Genomic DNA, 20,359 nt, shown 5'->3' with positions numbered 1-20,359 from the left:
AGGTTGAGGTCTGAGAAGCATTTCCTGTGGGACAAGGAAGATGGCAACATGTGGGGGAGACGGTTCAGCGACATGGCTTGTAAAAATGACTCGGGGGAGGGGGGGGGGGGAGAAGAAGAAAAAAGTTGGGCTGTGTTGCAGATATATTTTTAGGAAGCCTGTCAACTGAAAAGAAAAGCAAACATATCTATTTTACCATGACACCAAATTGGATTGCACCATGCCAAGTCTATGGAGGGCAGCGTGCCAGTACATTTACATTTAGTCATTTAGCAGACGCTGTTATCCAGAGCGACTTACAGTAAGTACAGGGACATTCCCCCCGAGGCAAGTAGGGTGAAGTGCCTTGCCCAAGGACACAACGTCATTTGGCTCAGCCGGGAATTGATCTGGCAACCTTCAGATTACTAGATGACTTCAGATTACTAGCCCGATTCACCGTTCAGCCACCTGACTCCCTAAAGTATAGAAGAACAAGGGCAGGAGGGGAGGAGGAGGAGGAGGAGAAGAGAGGCACTAAGCAAATGGCACACAGAGAAAAGGTGAGATAAGTAAATACAAATACTTTAATTCATTGATATGGTATTATTGGGAAATACCCAAAATAAGGTGGAGCTGTGAGGTCCTGAAACCAAGTATAGTATAGGTCCAGAGAGGTTTGCCCAAGGTCCTGAGAGTAGCGTAGTTAGTAGACGCTGGTGCTGTCCAAGGTCCTGAAAGTAAAGTACAGTCATTCGACTAGAACTAGAAAGTAATGCAGTCCAGGGTCTAGTGGAGTGCTGTCCAGGGTCCTGCAGTACCCAGATATATCTGTGGCTGGATTGCTGTTGTTACTTTTACAGATTGCCTTGGCCAAATTGGATTTATTCTCAATATAAATGCATTTCTTGTATCTGTATTTCTCTCATTTCATTCTCCATTTCTCTTTGAGATTCTCCCTTTTCTTTCTCCCTCTCCCTTTCCTTCTCACACCCTCCCTCTATCTCCTCTCTCTGTCTCCATCTTTCTCTCCCTCTCTGTCTCCCTTTTGTGGGACTACGTCCAGCTGTCATGCAGCGAGTGACTAATGACCCCACTGAGAACCCAAACACCACATAATCAGGGACGCTGACGATCTATCTGTGCAAGGGGCCGTCGTATCTGAGTAATAATGCCCCCATACTCCATCCATCTACTAAACAACAATCAACCAAACTGCATCTCCCCATTACCAGGTGCCATTCCTCTGTTAATTCAGCCCATCCACTGATAATTCTCCAACGCAGTGGCGCTGGCTTTTGTGTTTCATTATGATACCTTCCTCTCCTTGGCTTTGGTAGCTTTGACATGGAAATCCTGAAATTAACTCATATCATCCATGACCCATTTAGGGTAGTGCTTGGCTTCCAGTGGAAGCTACAACATTCTCCATCTTAGGTACTGTTACTGGAGGTACAGAAGGAACAAGGCCATATTTGGCATTGCTCATTAGGCAGCCATGTAAAGGTTAGAATAGCTATCTGTCTTTGTTATTTAGCCTAGCCATCTTCTTTCATTTTAGTCTGATGCTTGCGCAATTGTGAATGCTATTTTGAAATCTATATTGAAGAGCATTTCAGGGATGTCAAATGGAGAATGGGGAGGCTGGAGACAGTTGTGAGCCATTCATTGTGAGTGGCACAGGGCGAAAAGCCTTAACTGATATCATTAGTGTACTGTGTAGCAAGCAGTTTTTCCCCCATCACTGCTAATGTATGCCAGGCTGTGCATACTTTTATCAGTTGCCACAGATTTTGTAGTCTCAAAATTTCCCCTGCAGAAAAATTGGGGTTTTGATCTATAATCTGGCTGCACACACACATGCAGACACACACACACACTCACACATATGTACACACACACAACATGCATGCGCAAGCACACATGTGCACACACACACACACACGCACACACACACACACACAGGCATACTCTTTTTCTCTGCTAGTTCTCTCCCACTTAACTTCGCAATTCCAAACACAACATAGCCTCAAGCTGATGTCTGCTACCACGAGCTCATGCCCCGGCTCTCTCCTGCGGCACGTTTCTTAAACGGTACCGTGTCGAACCCAGTGGGATCAGCAGGACCTTTTGTCAAAGCCAACAGCGGGCTTTCTTAGCCTGTACCCAGAGGTAGCAGAGTCCTTGAATTGCACTTGCTATGATACAGTCACGTTGTCTCCCCCCACGTGCACTATGGCCTCCCCTAGTCCGCTCCCTGATCTGGAAGGGAAGTCAAAATGGTTTCGGGAAGGGAATTATTTAGTGGGATGGAAGGCAATCACCATCGGGGTGCATTACAGGTAAGGATTACATAGCTTGTTTAATAATGTCTTTCAAAACCTTTGTTTTTGCCGGAGACGAACGAATGTTTTTGGGTTGAACCTATGGTACATGTGAACATCAGTGTCCTTCTTGTGAACTTGGTATCTCAGGAATTCCTTGAGGGATTATATTCAAATTTGACAAACGTCTACTTGGACTCATGGATGAACGGACTCAAATTTTGTGGGCAAAGGCAAAAAAATCTTGATCATTGAAATCATTGATATGGTACACAAATTGCTAAATATTATGAATAATAATCAAAAAAGAAATGTTAACATTCAAGGAAATGCAACACAAAACACTTTTTAAATAATGTCTAGACTCTTTAAAATTCTTCCCGGATCAATACGGTAATTGGAGGAAGAGCAGTGGACAACGGCATATGCTGCCAAATTCTACATACATTCATTTTTGAAGTTCAGCTACATGACTGTACAGTTTTTCCAATTTAATTTGCAGTTAGAAAAATTACCAAACTATAATATGTCCCAGTGGGGGTTATATTCTGTTGAGAACCTCCTTTCTGTAGAGTAAATAGATACTCCATTATAAAGATAAAATGTCCATCTCTGATGCCACTGTACTGAGACAGTGTCTACCTTGCATGTTTGATAAAAGGAGAGGGAGGTTTACTGCTCTACAGTCTAGGTACAGGCTGACCTTTACAGTGAGAATATTGTTGTACTGAAAGGTTACAGGATGTTGGGAGGTTTTTATGTCTTGCGAGAGGAAGTTGTAATTGTTGCATAATGACTCAAAGAAGGCCAGCACTCATTTTATTGACTTACAGCCCGTTAAATGTCTCAGTGGCAGCTTGGTAAAGTCTTCCACTCTGATTTTCTGAGACAGAGAGAAGCGGCTGTGCAATTCAGGCCAGGATGGCTATGTGTATGTGTGATTGTGTGGTCGTCCACATGCTTCTGTGCACTGGTCTGTGTGACAGACTGCTTGTCAGAATCCTCCACATACAGTTGACAGCATCTCTCACGTTCTGTCTTGGAGAATATTACACTATAGTTTTTGTGTTTCCTGCTGCGTTCACGGGACCTTGAACAGTGGTAAACACATTCAACAAAAACCTGAGATAATAACTGAGCAGGCTTTTGAAAACGTGATTCGGATTACTGCTGGCCACGACTCGACACCCACATTCAATCTATCTTGCGGCGAGACAAATGTGTGTTGTCAAGAGCAACGCCCGACTTTTGGCGCATTTGTGTGCCAGCTGGCAAAGCAATTTGCGTCCGCAAAGCCTGATCAGAATAGGGTCAAAAATAATTTAAACCAACTCCACTCCTTCCCATTACAAAGTTCCGTTTCCGACGAGAGGGGTCGCCTCTCCCTTGTTTTTCTTCAACATCTTCTACACAGGCCTAAGCATTTTCTTTAAACTGATGTCATGTGTATGTTGTCGCCACTTCAAAAACAAAAATTGTAGACTGGCGCTTGTTTGATCCCAGCATGAAATGCAAGTTCAGAAAAAGGAGTGTGATCTCGTAACGCCGGGGGGATTTCTAATAGCTGTTGCAGAGCCTGCCGAGACGGGTCCAATCACCGGCGCGAACACCAACCGAAACCCAAACACTCAGCAGAACGGAATTCATGGCATTTGATATGAATTAACTAACTGTTGTGCCGATTGTGTTCTCTCTCAAAAGGCATGTGTATTACGGTGTACATGTTGCCTTTTTAACAAATACACAATTTCAACAGATACGTCTTACAACATTCTCTAATTGGGATACTTTTTAAAATCTTTGTTTATTAGACTTGTGGCCTGTATATAGTTCTGGAAAAGCTTTGTTTCTGACCGTGTAACGGAAAGGTCCCTGTGATTCAGTAGCGCTGATGAGACTGAGACATTTTCTTCCCCTGTGTATTTACAATCTCCACATCCTGTTGAGATGTGAAATTGTGAGTCAGAGGTGTATTCAACCAATCAGCATGGCTTGGAGAGAGAGAGAGAGATATGAATAAAGAGGAAAGATCAAGGGAGAGAGGAGAGGAGGAATAAAGCAAGTCGTGTCAATATCTCAAACGTCAAAAAAACAAGATTCTCCTTCACAAATCTCTGGAGAGGAACAGGCTTAACCCCTCCCCCCTCCCCCACACACACTCCCCACCATGAATCCCTAATTAATTAGCCCTTCACTGAACCAGATTCATTTGTAAAAGGAAAAACAAATCAGTCTCTCTGTGGAGATGAAGTAGGCCGGATGGAGAGACGCTCGCTTGTCACCCACATGTGAATGGCGTCTCGTAGCCGTGCATTAGGGCTGCACATTAGCATTCGATTCACACACGCCGGTGCAAACACAAGAGACTGCATCGCCGTCTTGTTGTCACTGAGTAATTAGTCAGCTGTACTTACACCACCTTCCTCACAACTCCGTCATGTCAGGCCTAGGGGTTTGAGAAGACTGAAGAGTACATGAAACGTTCTCTAAACCCAGATTTAGGTTGAAATAGAGTACCCCTCTTTTTTTGTGTATAGGTAGAAGTGTGTGTGTGTGCGTGCGTGCGTGCGCTGTAATTATGCAACGGGGGCTGTTGCAAAATACAGAATTCCTTCCTTATGCAAACTCATACAAGAAGGGTAAAGAATTTATTACAAAATGCCAAACGTTTATTGTTAACATCAGTGCATTTCTCTGTCATGTGTGCTTGACTTTACAGTAATTCACTTGCTATTGCATCAATGAGACATGTAGCTTATTCAGTCCTGTTTATTTTGCAGGTTTGTTTTCAATGAGACTAGTTGATTTACAACAAATAATCTCCATGTTTGATGTCCTGCTTAGGACCACCATGGAAATACAGTTTGTGGGGAAGGGGGGGTGATAATTTGGTGTGCCACCACTAATCAGCCCTCACCAAGACGGGTTTCTTGAAAGTTACTAAAGGTAATTAGATTAAAAAGCTTCACTTGACATTTAACACTTCTCCTCTCAGTGAGCTACTCAATGGCTGACATTTGAGGTGGACCCAGGTGGCTGAAGACTAATTCTGCCCGGAGAGTGTTCTCTCCGGGAAGGCCCCGGACCCAGACTCTGAGGATGTTCAGTGGTGCTCTGTGCAAAGCAAAAGGGGGTCAAAGGTCAGACTGATCCCACACATAGTTCAGCCACAGTAATTGGCTGGAGCTGAAGGATGAAAAGTGGAAATGCTGAAGTCAAATGAAATGTTATAATGCATTTAATGAGACACAAAGAGTGAATGTGTGCAATGGTGCCAAAGCTATAAAACTACAAGCTATAGCTTGCTGCATGTTATGTTAGCATCTGACTGGCTCATACCACCTTTATGAAGGGAAAAACTCCCACCTGTGCTTCACACTGGTATTCTTCTATTTGATTTTTTTCTGGCTTCAGTGAATTCATAAAGTGCTGTCTGATACAAAATACAGAATGTCTGAAGATACCCTACGTTTAGCTTTTTCATTGAGTTCAAATATTTGGAGCAGTGGATATGGTGGATTTGAACTCCATAGCACAATAATTGGCTGTGTGCTAATGCCTAGGTCTGGTTAAAACTCTACCAAACTAAACAAACAGTACATTCATACCTATACTCTGTCTTCTATGTCAAATAACGGTGTGTACAGTATATCAAAGTAAGCTCAACACCATCACTGTTTTGTGGGCAGTGGAATACAGCCCCCCTTCCCAACCAACCACATTCCAGGTCTCCTAGATTTATAGGACAGCTTGTCAGATTTAAATATATCAAAGTGCTGACTGCAGGTGTTGACAGGGGTTAGAGGCTTTACAGTGCATGGTGCATAAACACAATATACTAATGGTGATGGATCCCCTGGCCTGACAACCAAAGTAATCCATTCTCCTAGACAGCTGTCAGTCATGCCGACTGTTTAGTTGACTCCTTTTGCACACTACTGTACGTCTGTCTGTTGGCATGTGCAAGTGTATATTCTTGTGTTTGTGCACACATTTTGCAATTGTGAAACATGCAGGTAAGGGGCAATGATTTGTCAAGCATGGGATGGTTTTCAAGTTGTCTCACTCTTATTTGAGGGGTGTCAGCGCGGCAACAAGGACAGCCGTTGTTGGCATCAGTTGACTCTGTTCACTGCAACTAACAACCAACTGTGTACTTCTGCTGTCACTCGGCTGACAAAATAAGATCACGCCTTCGTTTGGTTTTCCATCCAAGTAACTGGAAATATTAGTTATGGCAGTGACCTTGGAAATGCTAAATGAAGATTGATCTGTTTTAAAAGCAACATCCAATTTAGAAGAAGCCTCCCCCCACCCCTCCACCTCCTTTTCCTTACTTTCTCTCTCGTCCTCTGTTTGGGTGACAATGAATTGATATGACAGGAACATTGTTTGAGAGTCTTCCACAATGCTGCAATGTGTCACAACTCCCGCCGCCTCCTCGTAACTCGAGTCATACAAGTTTCCTTCAAAAATGTGCCGTTCATCTTTCTGACAGCAGCCAGTTCATCATAATTAGCATGCCATGTTCTGATAATGCTCACAACATATTTTCATACTGAAGTCTGTTAAAGGACTTCACTTGCCATCTTCTATTGTAATAACTTGATGTTTTTATGAAGATGAATTCTGACTGTGTAGAACATTGGAAGTGCTGTCACAGATTTAATTTAACCCTACATTTGATGAAAATACTAGAAAATGGGGTCTGAATGATTTTCAATAGCGATAGAAAATAGGTGCAATAAATCAGACCAGGTATCACACTTTCCACGTTGGCAGTTCATCTGAAAATAATGTATTTAAAAAAATTATATGATTAGCAACTGGGCCACACTTGATAAACACTCAAGGACCATTCTCTATCCAGTGCTTAAAACCCAAGCTTTTTTGTTGACCATATTCATTTATTTTACTCTGAAGTACTTATATTAATTTTTTTACCATTTTCATCATCATGAATGTGATGCTTCTGCATTTGAGTCAGCACCATGTTATTTTCTTGAGGGTCTGAGGAAACAGTCAATGCATTCAATGTCTCTTATGGGTTGTGTCTTGTTCCAATATGCTCTTCTACTACACGGGTGCTAGGGCTGCAGTTTGCCAGTTGGTCTCCAATTGATGGCTTCACTAAATACAGTATAATGGTATAGTTTGGCTGTAACATAATTTGTTGGCATCATATAGCATATCCTTTTTCCACAGGGGACTTGGGACTTGGTCTGTAGTCAGCTTCCACAGAGCTATACACGGTATATGCCCACCCAGTATTTTTTCCCATTTGTGCAGTTGGGTCAATTTAATTTTTAGACTTGCACCAGTAAGTTGTGGATTGGTACCGACTGTGCCTCTGGAAATACTGCATGCTGTCTGACATAAACTGGACTTTGTGCAGATGTGATCAATGGGTGTCAAACATTGCAGTCCATGTGCTGTAATCAATAGTGTACTAGAAAACAAGCTAACTTGTAGAAATCTCCTCCTCAAAAACGATGAAATATCAGAAGTCCATAGCGTGCTTGAATCCACAGACGTGTGACTAAATAAAATGGCCTTTAGAGTTCACAACATGCTGTCAAATTGTCAAAAAGTTTCCCGGTACAACAGACACCTCAGCAATATTGAGATTCCGTGGAGGTGTGTGAGTTTTTAAAGGTCACCAGTGCCTCTGGTGCAGATAGCGTTGTACATCACTGGAAGGCCCTCTGTCTTGTCTCTGCAGCGCAACACACACACACACACGCACATGCATGCACACACATATGCACACGCTCTCAAGCCCCATGGTATTTCTACTCGTGGCTGTGGCGGAACATATTCACCCGAAACTACAAGGCAAAAAAAAGAAAGAGAAATGGTACTGAACTATACCTCCCTTTCCTGGAAAAAACAACCCACTGAGGTGTGCTCGGCACCTTGATAAATGTGGAGGGAACATGTCCTCTTTTTCTACCTCTCCTTTCTTTCTTTAGAAAAGTCTCGTTGTGTGCAGGCAAGACAATGTGCACAGGTATTAAATGACAGGACAGACACAGAACAATTGCTCCATAAGGTAAATTATCATGCTAAAAAAAAAGCTGGAAATTGTATGATATAACATAGCCTGTAGAATTTGGGATCATCTTACCTTTGTGAATAGACCTCATACGTCTTGTCCACAGATTACCTCATTGACTATTGATGTTCTGGCATCGATGGACTCTCTTCTGTCTCTGCTTTGTTTTACTGCTTATAGAACTTGAATGGAATATTTCAGGTTTGGAACAAGATGTAAAGTAATGATAAGTCTATGGGATGTGGCTGCTTCATTTCTGTTGAGATTGTCTGCTCTCTGACTCATCGATGGATTCACTCTGTGTCCCTCTGCCTTCATCTGTTTGTTCCTGCACATGGGTGACGGTACCCAGTTCCAGTAAAAAAACTGTATGTGTATGCTCGGGTATTTCAGCTGTTCCCTATAGGAACATGGAGAACCGTGGCTTCTAATCCTTCCAAAGATGGCTCACCAGCCTGTTCCTGGCTTGGCATCCTATCGTTTTCACCATGTGTATCCATACATAACCACATGCAAACCAGGTGACCTGGAAGGATTAGCGTTGATTATCAATCTCCCATATGAATATAACCTTAGACATAATCCCTGTTGCAAATCCCCAAACTGTGTCACCTCGGGCCAGAATGAGGCCTAGAGGGATGAGCAAGTTCACCTTATCATGTGTGTTATGTGATGACCTGTTTCACCTCTACCTGCTATACCTTAGACTACTTTCTTTTTTCAGATCACATTGTCCTGTCAGGCAAGGGTGCTTGAAACATAATCACCTCAGCTAAGTGGTCCTTTAGATCCTATCTGTTAGGTTATCCAAAAACGGAGGCTAAAATGTATTTGACATTTACCCACCTATTTGGGCGTGACTTCAGCTTGGTTATTATTTTGCCGGCGGGATAAATGACTTTGCGCCTGGCGCAAATCTAAAAAGGGTTGGTCTGAAGTAGCTACATTACTAATGGGTGTGGTTTGGGCGTAACGTGCAATAAACCAATCAGAGCATAATCTCACATTCCCTTTTAAGAGCAGCGCTTGTTCCATGGCGAATTGCTATTATAATGGCGGATTTGCCAGGCGCACGCCAGCGGTTCACAGCTGAGGAGATCGACGTTGTCGTCAGGGCCGTAAAAGATGGAGAAGTGACATTGTATGAGAAAGGCAGAGCAGTTTTCTCATTGCACTAAATTACCCACTCATGCTACTCATTCAAATTATTATTATTATTTTTACATATATATATTTTTTTAATTGTTATATTTTTAAATTGTTTAGTTCTTAGAATTAGTTTAAGTAATGTACTAAATTTATACCAGCATATGTTTATTTTTTGCACCTTCCTACCACAGCAAATCGCGTATTTGTGTAACATAAGCTTAATGGCGAATAAACCGAATTCTGATGGGCATGGGAGAAGAAACCTAACCAAATTATCTTCGGTTAAACAGTCATGGGAGGAAATTGCCATCGTTGTTACAAATGAAGTTCACATACATACAAATTTCTATTGAAAATATTTTTATAATCATTGAAGAAATGTGACACGCCATAAATCAATACAATGTAACGTAGCTTCGCAGAAAGAAGACCCTGGCCTCGCCAGCTGTGCGCACGGACCAAGCTTGCGCCCTTAAAATAGCATCTGAATATTACGCCATTGACTTTAGACCACGTTTTTCCCGGTCAGTGGCGGAATTGTTTTTCGGAAACTGCAAAATAGCACCAGGGAACGTTTGCGCCGGTACACGCCTCCTTTTTTGCTGAACCGCCCACGGGAGCGCAAAGTCATTTCGACGTGCGTCTGTGGAGGGAAAAGTTGCCTTTGCGTCGAGTGCAAACTAGGAATGACACTTGCGTCGTTGACTAAGTCAATTGCGCTGGGTGCAAGATAGGGCCCTAAGTGTCACACAGTTTCACATGTAGACAAACTGTTGTAGTGCAAAGTTTCAGAACAGAGAGGATGCTGGGACATTGTTATGTGAAAGACCCACAGTCTCTGCTATATGTTGTCAGTGGTTGTATACAACATACACCATGGACGATGGTTCACCTGGTGTCATCATGCAATAAGCGATCTATGTTTGTCAATTTCTGACTCTCTAATTTAACTCTGTGTCCCAGTTTCATGGCAGTGTAGAGAGCAGATAACAAGGATCTCCTCTGCAGCCATGCTCCGGCCTCTGATTATGAGCCTGGCTGTGATGAAGGGAGATCAAGGTGGCTTGTATCCCAGACCGGCCAAGTCAGAGAGGCATCCCTCCCTCCTTTGAGTGTTCTGAAGCCGGGCGCAGATGAAAGAGAGAGTGGGCGAGCTACTGAAGAGGCGTTTTGTCAACGCGCCTCGGCGCCAATGACAAAACAAAAGAGAGGGAAAACAACAAAAACATTTTAATCTCCCACTGAGAACCGCATTGCAACATGTCATACAATTAGATGCTGATGGTGCTGTCTGTGCTGTGCTCTGGGTAATTCTGTGATCTTGTCTTAGGTAAGGGGGGGGTCTTTGACAGCCTGGTATTCAACTGTGCACCAACCTACATCAATACTTAAATGGGGTTGGCGTTTAGGATGATGGGACAGTGACAGGTGACGCTCTGCATGGGGCGTTTTGTTTTTCAGATATTGCATGAAGGGGGAGGAGAAACTGTACATCTGCTTTAGAAATGGAAGAATGAAATGCAATTATCCTTGACACTTGAAACTGTTTCCGTTAACAGATCACAGTTTTTATGTCTGTACCTGACAGGTGGTGTTTGTCTGATGCTTATGACAAATGAAATACATCCAGTTATACTCAAGGAGTCCTCAAGGACGGCACTTTTTAGGATCAAACATTTGACAGAGTACAGAAAACGAGTGAATACAAAGCCCTAATCTGAATCAAGAAAACTGAACAATTTCTTATCTCAGCACAATATGCACTGTACTGCTGACTGCTACAATGAATGTATTTGGACCATTAGCACTGCATGTCCATCTACAAAAAGGGTAATGGTAACTTTAGAATAGATGCACTTGTTGTTTTTTTTTTTTTTTTTTTTTTACTGGCTTTTGTTTGTTGTACCTACGCTGTTGTGGATACCAGGGACAACTCTGCGCGGGTGCTGATTACATGGTTTCTTGTTTGTCGTGGGAGTGAGAATTGAACGAAAACTAACATTTGCTGGCTCTGACCTTGGCTGAGGTTTACTGAGGTATTTAGAAGGAGACAAGCTGACCTCTGACTTCTGTTCTCTACCAGTCTCTAACTTCTCTCATCCAGCATTGGGTCAACAGGTCGCACCGCCCAAGGCGAATATCATTGCTGAAATGTGGATATTATGCCAATATATCCGAGAAACTGTTAAGTGTCTTAGTGTTAGGACTGTACAATAACTAACTGGTGCTGACAAATAATAAAACCTCTGCCTTATGCACTGCTAACTGCTTGTCTCCCTGTGAATTAACTTAATAAAGTTAATAAACTTGATATTCTGACCTCAACTCCTTTGCAAATGGATTATGGATGTGCACCAAAAAGCTTCAGAGAATGAACAGCAATATTTGCATCAGAAAAGCCGATCATGCCTAACCTTGCTAAGTAGTTTATGTACATGGATAAACAAAACCGCCATACTAGACTATATGGTGAAGGGGTTATCGTGGGGACATTTTCTGTAGGAAGAAAAACTATTCAAGGTCCTGAAACTTTTATCGTTGTGAGATAGAAAATCGGTGTCTTTGTACTGATGACTTCTTGGAACTTATGTCTTCAACTATATAGATTCCATTTTTTACATATTCAATCTTTTAATTTGATCTTTAATCAGTGGACAATTGTGCACGTTTATGTTCAAAAGGCCTGTTGTCAAATCTTATTTTACAGAACTTTTCTATAATATAGCATGATAAGTTTCAAAATGATTTAACATACTGACATGGAAAACCTACACAAGTCAGCACAATGTACATTTTGGAAATTAGTCATGTGCGCTTTCATCAGGTCTCTTTTACTTAGAGATCCTCCTATTGATTGTCCTCCATCTTGTAATACCTCTCTTGTTTACTCTGGCAGGCTGTGTGGATAACTCAGATAGGCAGACATTGAAATACTGGCCAAGGACCCCTGCCTTTTCTTTCTGCTGTATCTTTTTTCCCCTGAGGCAATTACAACCTCTCCATGATGTCTCTTCCTGCGATGCCGGCAGGGTGCATCTGATTGCGTGACCCGCAAAGAAAGCAATTAGACTGCAGACGGCGGCTGCATTGTGTCTCATAATTAACAGCTCCTCTTCACACTAAAGAGAGCCAAGTTCCCAGTTGACCAGGAGACAGTCGATTACCCCTGTCCCTTTCCTTCTCCTCTCCTTTCTTTTGGCAACCCATCACCAGTGTATGCATCATGGTAAATGACTTTCCTGGTTGCTGGAATTCATTCTGATAGCAAAATTCTGTTCATGATACCTGTATTTAGCAGTCTGTGGTACGAAGCGAATTCCAGTCATTCCATGTGATTGTAAATACATCCACTTGATCATTCTGTCCAGGCGAGATATGATCAGGCATGGCAGGAACCTAGGAGGTTAGGATTTCTACCCACACAATCTAAATGGATCTGTGCTTCACTGTACACTCAGCATGGTGTTAAGTCACATGGCACACGGACTGTGACTCTGGAACAGCCGTACGTCCCCTGAAGACAGGCAAGCAGTGTGTCCACTCAAAACAAGCAGTGTCACAACAGGAATTCCCACGGGTGTCACAACAGGAAGTCACATGGTCAGTTAGTAGATCCCGCAGTGACAATGTCCATAGTCATCAGGCACTGTGGACAAACAGTGCTGCCATTAAGCATATGCCACTGCCCTGTCACAGCATGTAAACAATTTAGTTGATGGACAGTGACAAATTAATGCTGCATGAACTTTCAGGACAAGGGTACTTGGCAATAGGAGAGGATACATAAAGTACTTTTATAAATTCTTTTTTTTTTCCTTGTTTAAAAAACAATGCTCCTTTTTTTTTTGTCTGAGCGAAGCAGTGCTCCAATCTGAAGCACAATGCTTCGTTTTCCGCACAGACTGTTTTCCTAAGAAAATATGTTTCCTACAATAGTATCAGAGTGCTGATTGTTGTGTCTGAGGTTATACTCAGAGCTGCCAGACATCCTTTAATTACCACGACTCTGATTAACCCAAAATCTCCAAGCCCATTATTTGACTTGTTGACACCATGTGAGTTGTCTCGATGTGCATGCAGGTGTTAAGAAAAGGGGGAAAAAAGAAAATACAGATTGCCTCAATTAGCTAAACGAGTAAACAGAGTTTTGGCCATGTCCCTGGTGTACAGTGACTCTCTTCTCAAGTAGGCACCAACATATGCACCACCTGATTGCCTTGTTAGCAGCTCTGCTAGGCAATGGCTCTCCTAGACCTGTAAATCCCCCCCCCCCCCCCTTCCAGCAGCAGGTGGCATCCCCCTCATGTTATTCAACACCCCCCCTTCTCTCCTCCCTCTTCCCTTTCCCCAGTAAGTCATAGCAACAGAGAAATGCTACAAAAACCTGTGGCAGCTCATAAGTTATTTAGTTATTCTTTTTTTTTGTGAACTTGACATTGCTTGTTCACAAATGCCCTAATGATCACATAGAATAGGGTTCGCTTCTCTTAATAGGCTATCTGTTGGAGCTGCCTGGTATATCACTCTGCCTTGCGGGGCTTGTCACGAGACTTCCATTGAAAATGAATGGGAGTCAACATTTTGGTCTAGCGCCCCTAATCCTAGGGGAAACACTTGCGCTTTTTGTTCGCTTTAGTTCTTCGCACAGTGGCAAGGGTACAGGCAAGCGGCACAACTCTAGCCTGGGATCAGGTGCCACCCATGTGTATATAGTAGATATTTTGGTGAGGCAGTAGGACCCTTTTTATTGCTTAGTTTTCTTTGGCACTGTTCACAGTTCGACTGTGGTGTAGTGTTTTAAATAAATGATAATTATACGTTTTTATTTGTTTCCTGGTCACTGTCTCCCTGCTTAAATCATACAATTTCCGGCACATTTTGTTATAGGCCCTTATCTCTTTTCCCCATACCATTGAGCATTTTAAGGGTCGGAAAGCTCAGCCTCTCTCTCTCGCTCTCAGTTCAGTTCAGAATGCTTTATTGGCATAACAGTTCGGGTTGAGCAGTATTGCCAAAGCAGTCCCTATTGAAAGGACATTTTAACATATGTATCATAGCATTATAACATAGCATTATAACAATAATAATATGGCAGTACAATATAACAGTAGCATAGTAAGAGTAACAGTAACACATAAATTCATATTAGTATACAAAAAGGTTTGGACAGTTGTACAGGGTTGGTTCACTGTCCCTCAGGTTGTGACATTGAGAGACATATCTAGCGGCAAGGCTTGCAGTCGGCCCTTCGCCCAGAGATATCCTTAATTTCTCGTTTAAATTAAGCTCTGTGTAGTTTTCAATTTCAACTCTCTCTTTCTCTCTCTCTCTTTCTCACCACCCATCCAAATAGTTGGTCCCCGGTCTCATAAGCATCCCTCATCTTCTCCCACCCACCTCCATCTCTCTGATGATAGTCTGTCATGGTCTGACATCCACAAGCTGTTCTAGGGAGCCCCCTCATTACTGGGCTATGACTCGAAAATAGAAACAAACCAGAGCAACTCTGCATTTGTCATAACAGGTCGCTCCCGCACTGTGCATTTCCTGTTTCTATCCAACCTTGTCAGACTGCCCAATTTGATTATGTGTTGAAGGGGGCATCAGGGAGTTTAAGAATTTGGAAGTGCAGTCAGAGAAAGTAATCAACTGTCTTTTTTTTTTGTTGAGTGCTCCGCCCATATTCCAGGGTTCACATTGCAAAGGCAAATAGAAAAAGACAAATCTCAGACCCTGTCTTGTGCTTGATATAGCTTTTGGCTTTAATCTCAACAAAATATCCAATTGAGTCAGTCTTGACCTTACAAGTTTTGCCTGTCCGACCTAGCCTCTCCCATCTTCTGAGAGACCACACACCCATGCCACCAGATGAGCTGCAGGTTACGGAACTGTCTGTTCTTGATGCTGGAAGACACACCATACCTGACAAGAGAAGGGGTAACCATTTTTTGTGTCTGTGCTTCTCTTTCGGTGCATCTGTGTGTGGGGGCGTGTGCTTGTTTATCTTGCACTTGAAAACCTCTTGTCAGCATCTGTCTATCTGAAGTCCTTATTCAGCAGAAAAGCAGAAGCTGTGTGGGGGTTGGGGGTGTGTGGGTGGGTGATAGAATGGGGGGTGTGAGTGACAGGCGCCATGGTAACACTGAGGTGAATTCTAATTCACTGTCCCCACCTGACTGCCAGGTCCTCTATAGGGCATGATGGGTGCCTACAAACAGGTCCTAAATACTCAGGCACACACATTTCTGCATTTCTGTCTGCCATAGAGTGAAAGGAATCGGATGGTGCCACTAGCATGTTACACCACCCCAGAGCTGGAAAAGGCTCCAGGAAATGCCATCTTGCGCGAGATAATAATTGACCTTTCTCTTCATGCTCAGGGGAGGCTCATACACTCATACCCATCACACTATTTTGCGTGTGTCTGCCACAGCAACCCTGTTGCTTCATTGTCCATTTTGCATAATGACTCGCAGTACATTTTTCTTTCCATTCATTTCAAAATGTGGTTAACCTACTGTCTCCAAAGAACCATTAAATAGTTTATTCCTCATCTCCACGGTGGCATGGGTCAGGTAGCCTTTAGGACCAGGTTAGCAGATCATGGCTGGTAGCTTGTCTTTCTCCTCAACAACTGGTTAAGTAGAGGAAAAAACTGCTGTGTTTGTTTACATTCTAGGGCTGAGGCACCGTTAGCACAAACATAGCTGCCACGTCATTGACAAGTGGTGGCTATGGAACACAAGGGCACTACTTAGCTTGTTTGTAGCAGCCCAATTAACATGAGGTGTGTTTGTGTGAGTGAGTAGTGAAAGATTGAGAGCAGTAGAGGATAACGGGCTGTGTGTGTTTTGTAAGTGTGCCGATGTGAGCTTGCGTGTGTGTGTACAAAAGCATGCTTGCGTGTTTAGAGTTGATCCATCACTGTGCCATCTGTTTTCCTGGCACCTAACTTCATAGATACAGTGGCTAAAACGGCATCTCTCTAACAGTAAATGACATGCCAGACACCGGAATGTTAAGTGGTCTAAGTGACCATACAGTATGGCACAGTGGGACAAATATATTTATGTTTATCGTATTGTAGAATTATTATACTGCTTACTCATCTACTGTTTAAGAGCCGAAGCAAATGAAATGGATGACTGCATCCAACTGTGGTATGAGATAACCCACACATGCACAGTGAGCAGACTGTGTTGGTTGGTGTTCTCTGTGTGTGTGTGTGTGTGTGTACTACCAAGGCTAACCTTTGACACGTTTTATGGCTTGTGTCTATAGTTAAAGTATTCAGATCAACACAAAATACAGGTTATGTAGATTATAATGTAGGTTACAGCCCTTGGCAGCCTTACAGCTATGTGTTCAGTCTCTCTGGAGTTTGTTTAGGCTTAGTTAATCTCTCCTCTCTTCCTCTCTCTTACCTACAATAAACATTGGCATAGACAAATGGAAGTACAGACACTGAATTAGCATATTGTGCCATCATCTGTGGGATACTCGGTCTCTGATGCATTGTTGTGCCTCCATTTGCTTAGTTTACGGAACGAGGAGATGAACACATGTACCGATTGCTTGATCCTATTGAAAACCATCAAACTAATCGTTTTAACTTTTTTTTTCTCCTCCTTCTCTCTTTCTCTCAATTGCTCTCTCTCTCTCTGCTTGCTTCTCAGGAGTCTTTTCCCCAGAGACACCCACAAGCTGTGAGGGGACTTTCAAACCAGAGCAGCGTTCAACTCAAGAAAGGTGAAATATGAGCGCATTAAAACACTGCACTTAATCCGTCCATTCAAATTAGCATTTCGAATTAATCATAATTAATTCTCTACATTATATTTTCCCACTTAATTACATGTGCTACAAAGGAATAATTGGCTAGAAGGATGCCCATCGTGATCTAGCATTCCTCTAGAGAGCTGTTGCTTTTTCTGTGGTAATTAACAAAGGTGCGCTCACCGGAGAGGTGGCAATGAGAAACTGTAATTAAAAAAATATATTTTTACTAAATGGGAAGAATCCAAGTTAGAACTGGTTAGGAGGATTGTAGATAAGTCATCTAATTTTCTAACTACTTAGGGAATATCTACAGGGTAAATTATTTTCTAAATCTGCAAATACCCTTTTATCTGTTCATGTTATATATCAGTTCAGATGGATCTTTTCATTTAAATAAGAATGATTTTGGTGACTTTTGACACTGTAGTCATTTCAGTTCCACTCTTGTCACTAGCATAATACCTTTACACTAGCTTTACTATACTCATCCCCAATGTTATCAGTAATATTGCTGAATTTGGTCCAGAGGAACGTAAGGATAACTTGCATATGTGAATTCTACTGAAAGTCTTTGGCGTACCCTTCCTCAACCTTCCCACATGTCTGCAGCCACAGGGAACGTGATGTTCGTGCTCGACATTCCGGCAACGTTGTAGCCATCAATCTCCCTCCACCTTAATCACCCGTCAGTCTAGCTTCCACTTGTTTTGAAATGAAAGGGACAATGTCAAAGCACGCCCATACACCAGCTTCTTAATCCATCTGACTACTCCAACTGATAAATCAATTAATTAATTGGCCTTGATTAACCTTCTGACGTTTGATTAATATTCTCATCAATAGCAATAAAAAGTGTCCTTGCGGCTGCTCGGGACCAACCCCTCCCCGCACCCGCGTCTCTACGGTAACCGGCAATCAGCGACTATAGAAGCCAATGAAACAGCTCTAAACAGATCTACTCACCCATTGGTTGGGGAATGCAGTTCAGCAAGGTAATCTGATGAGGGTGTCCTCTTTTGCTGACTGCAATCACTTAGCGTTTCCTTACCCTCTAAAGTGCTGGAAATCAAGGTAGAACGGTCGGGCAAATCACTTGGAGAGGGATTAAGAGACTGATGGTTTAGCTGAGATATAGTAGAGCTGTGTCATGGCGCCTCTGTGTGAAGTGCTTTGAGACAGAACATTTCTGGTGGAGTAGTTTAGGAAAGCTGGGTTTTAATCTTGTCACGTTGGTATATATTCAGATGGCAATAATAGGAGGGAGGATATGATTTAAGAGGTGACAAGGGTGCTGTATTTACTAAGAGAAAGGAACTTTAGTTTACCTCCAATATTTTCCTTCAGTCAGATCACAGAGCGTACCCAGCCTGTAACATTTTCTAACCCTAAACAGGTTCCAATGTCTCTGCAGTTACTGTAACAGGCTCCCTTCTCATATTCAAAAACAGAAATGGGTGATTCTTCACTGCACACCAGCATGAAGCAACCACCCTCTCTTTTCCTCACATTTCCCTCACAACAGTTACTTGCCTAATAACCTCAAACCGATAACTTAATGCTTTGACGAACCGGCGCGCCATGAAGCAATTAGAATCTGCTGAGTTGGCCAGTTTTATAACCGAGGTGAGGATGGCAATTCCAGTCGCCTTGACTACGCTGCCATCAATCAGCAGAAGGACAGGTAGTTTGAAGTCTCCCTGTGAAACTGCCCGATGAGAGTTAAGCGGAGGGCAAGGTGATGGTTCTTTATTTGAAAAAAAGGTGTTGTGCCAGTGTAAGCTGTTGAAGAAAAAGGCGTTCTGCTGCAGTCTGTAAAGTGTAGAAAGGCAGGGTTTTGGCTAGGTGGAGCCCGGCAGTCAGTATTGAGACGACTACAACACACACACAACTGTATTTGTGTCTTTTCTTAATCAGGCCTGACCCCTCACCTGAGCCTAGAAACCCTTAGAAAAATGTAATCCTCCTTACCCAACTCACAGACCAGCAATGATTTTCTTCCTGCCATAAATTTCCCTCTCTCTGTCTCCTCCCTCTCTCTCTCTACAAAGACTTTGGGCTTAAGAGTTCTACATTTATTTTTTTCTTCCCTTCAAACTGAATCCACACTGCTCTATTTTTCTCTCTCTCTCTCTCTTTTCCCCTCATTCTTTTCTTTCATCCATCTTGGACCGCTGCAATTAGCAGGGCACTTTATCACCGTGGTGAAAGGTGCCTAACCTCGCTGAAATATGACACTGTCTGGGAGATAATCACCGCCCAATATTTGCTCATGAAAATATCTGGATGTACAGCATATAAATGGAAAGGTGTGGAGTAAATGCTGCTGGAAGCAATACAGATCATCTAGATATATGACACAGTGGTGCCTCGAACTATATGCTCCATGAGCCCTCACCAAGACCCCTAGCTGCTGTTTCTGGTACCTACCATGTCAACATTAGGCCGAGTGTGCTTGGTAAGAAGGTTGCAGATGGAAAAAGTCGGTGGACTGAAATAACTTGCCATTAACAAATGATTTAATTCTCTTGACACTGCTTTTGCTGCTTCTACTAATGGGCTGCCGTCTATTGTGTGTTTACTATGTGTTGCACCTCCTTGGATTTACCTCAATGTGGAGGGTGTGCTGGACAAGGCAGGTGATCTACATCACCCGTGTTAATGCTGTTCCACTTCCACTGTCATCGTCAAAAAATAAATATCAGTAATAACCAAGACGCAAGGTAACCTACATTCAGTCAGCAACATGCTGACAATAGTCTGTGAAGTCACCAGACATATGAGGAGTGCTATATACATAGATTGTGTATGTGTGTACCTGTTAATGCCCGTATTAGAAGTTGTAAGGTATGTTATTATGTGATCCTATTGTCCCAGATGGCAAGATTATTACAGTAATGAAATAACAATGCAGAAGCAGTGGGGTTCATGAAACACCCCCCCCCACACACACACACACACACACACACACACACACACACACACACACACACAAACCATCCTTTGAGAATTTCTCTGCGTTGTGCTTTTCTTTTAGCCTGTTTTAATATCTGTAGCTTACAAGGTGCTTAGCACC

The 20,359-nt window shown here is 42.7% G+C and overlaps 1 long non-coding RNA gene across 1 annotated transcript in view; it reads left to right on the top strand.

Annotated features, from left to right (window-relative positions):
• Nucleotides 1-20,359, top strand: part of LOC146236472 (uncharacterized) — a 109,832-nt gene that overhangs the window by 11,042 nt on the left and 78,431 nt on the right. Inside the window, exon 2 of the long non-coding RNA XR_014740884.1 lies at nucleotides 17,184-17,256. This is a non-coding gene — a long non-coding RNA (uncharacterized LOC146236472). The remainder of the gene's footprint in view (nucleotides 1-17,183; nucleotides 17,257-20,359) is intronic.

Source organism: Hypomesus nipponensis, chromosome 22, assembly GCF_054491055.1.
Source record: "Hypomesus nipponensis isolate SF chromosome 22, ASM5449105v1, whole genome shotgun sequence".
In the NCBI taxonomy this organism is placed as follows: Eukaryota; Metazoa; Chordata; class Actinopteri; order Osmeriformes; family Osmeridae; genus Hypomesus; species Hypomesus nipponensis.
The sequence above is the reverse complement of the archived record's forward strand: the minus strand, read 5'-3'. Positions and strand labels throughout refer to the sequence as shown.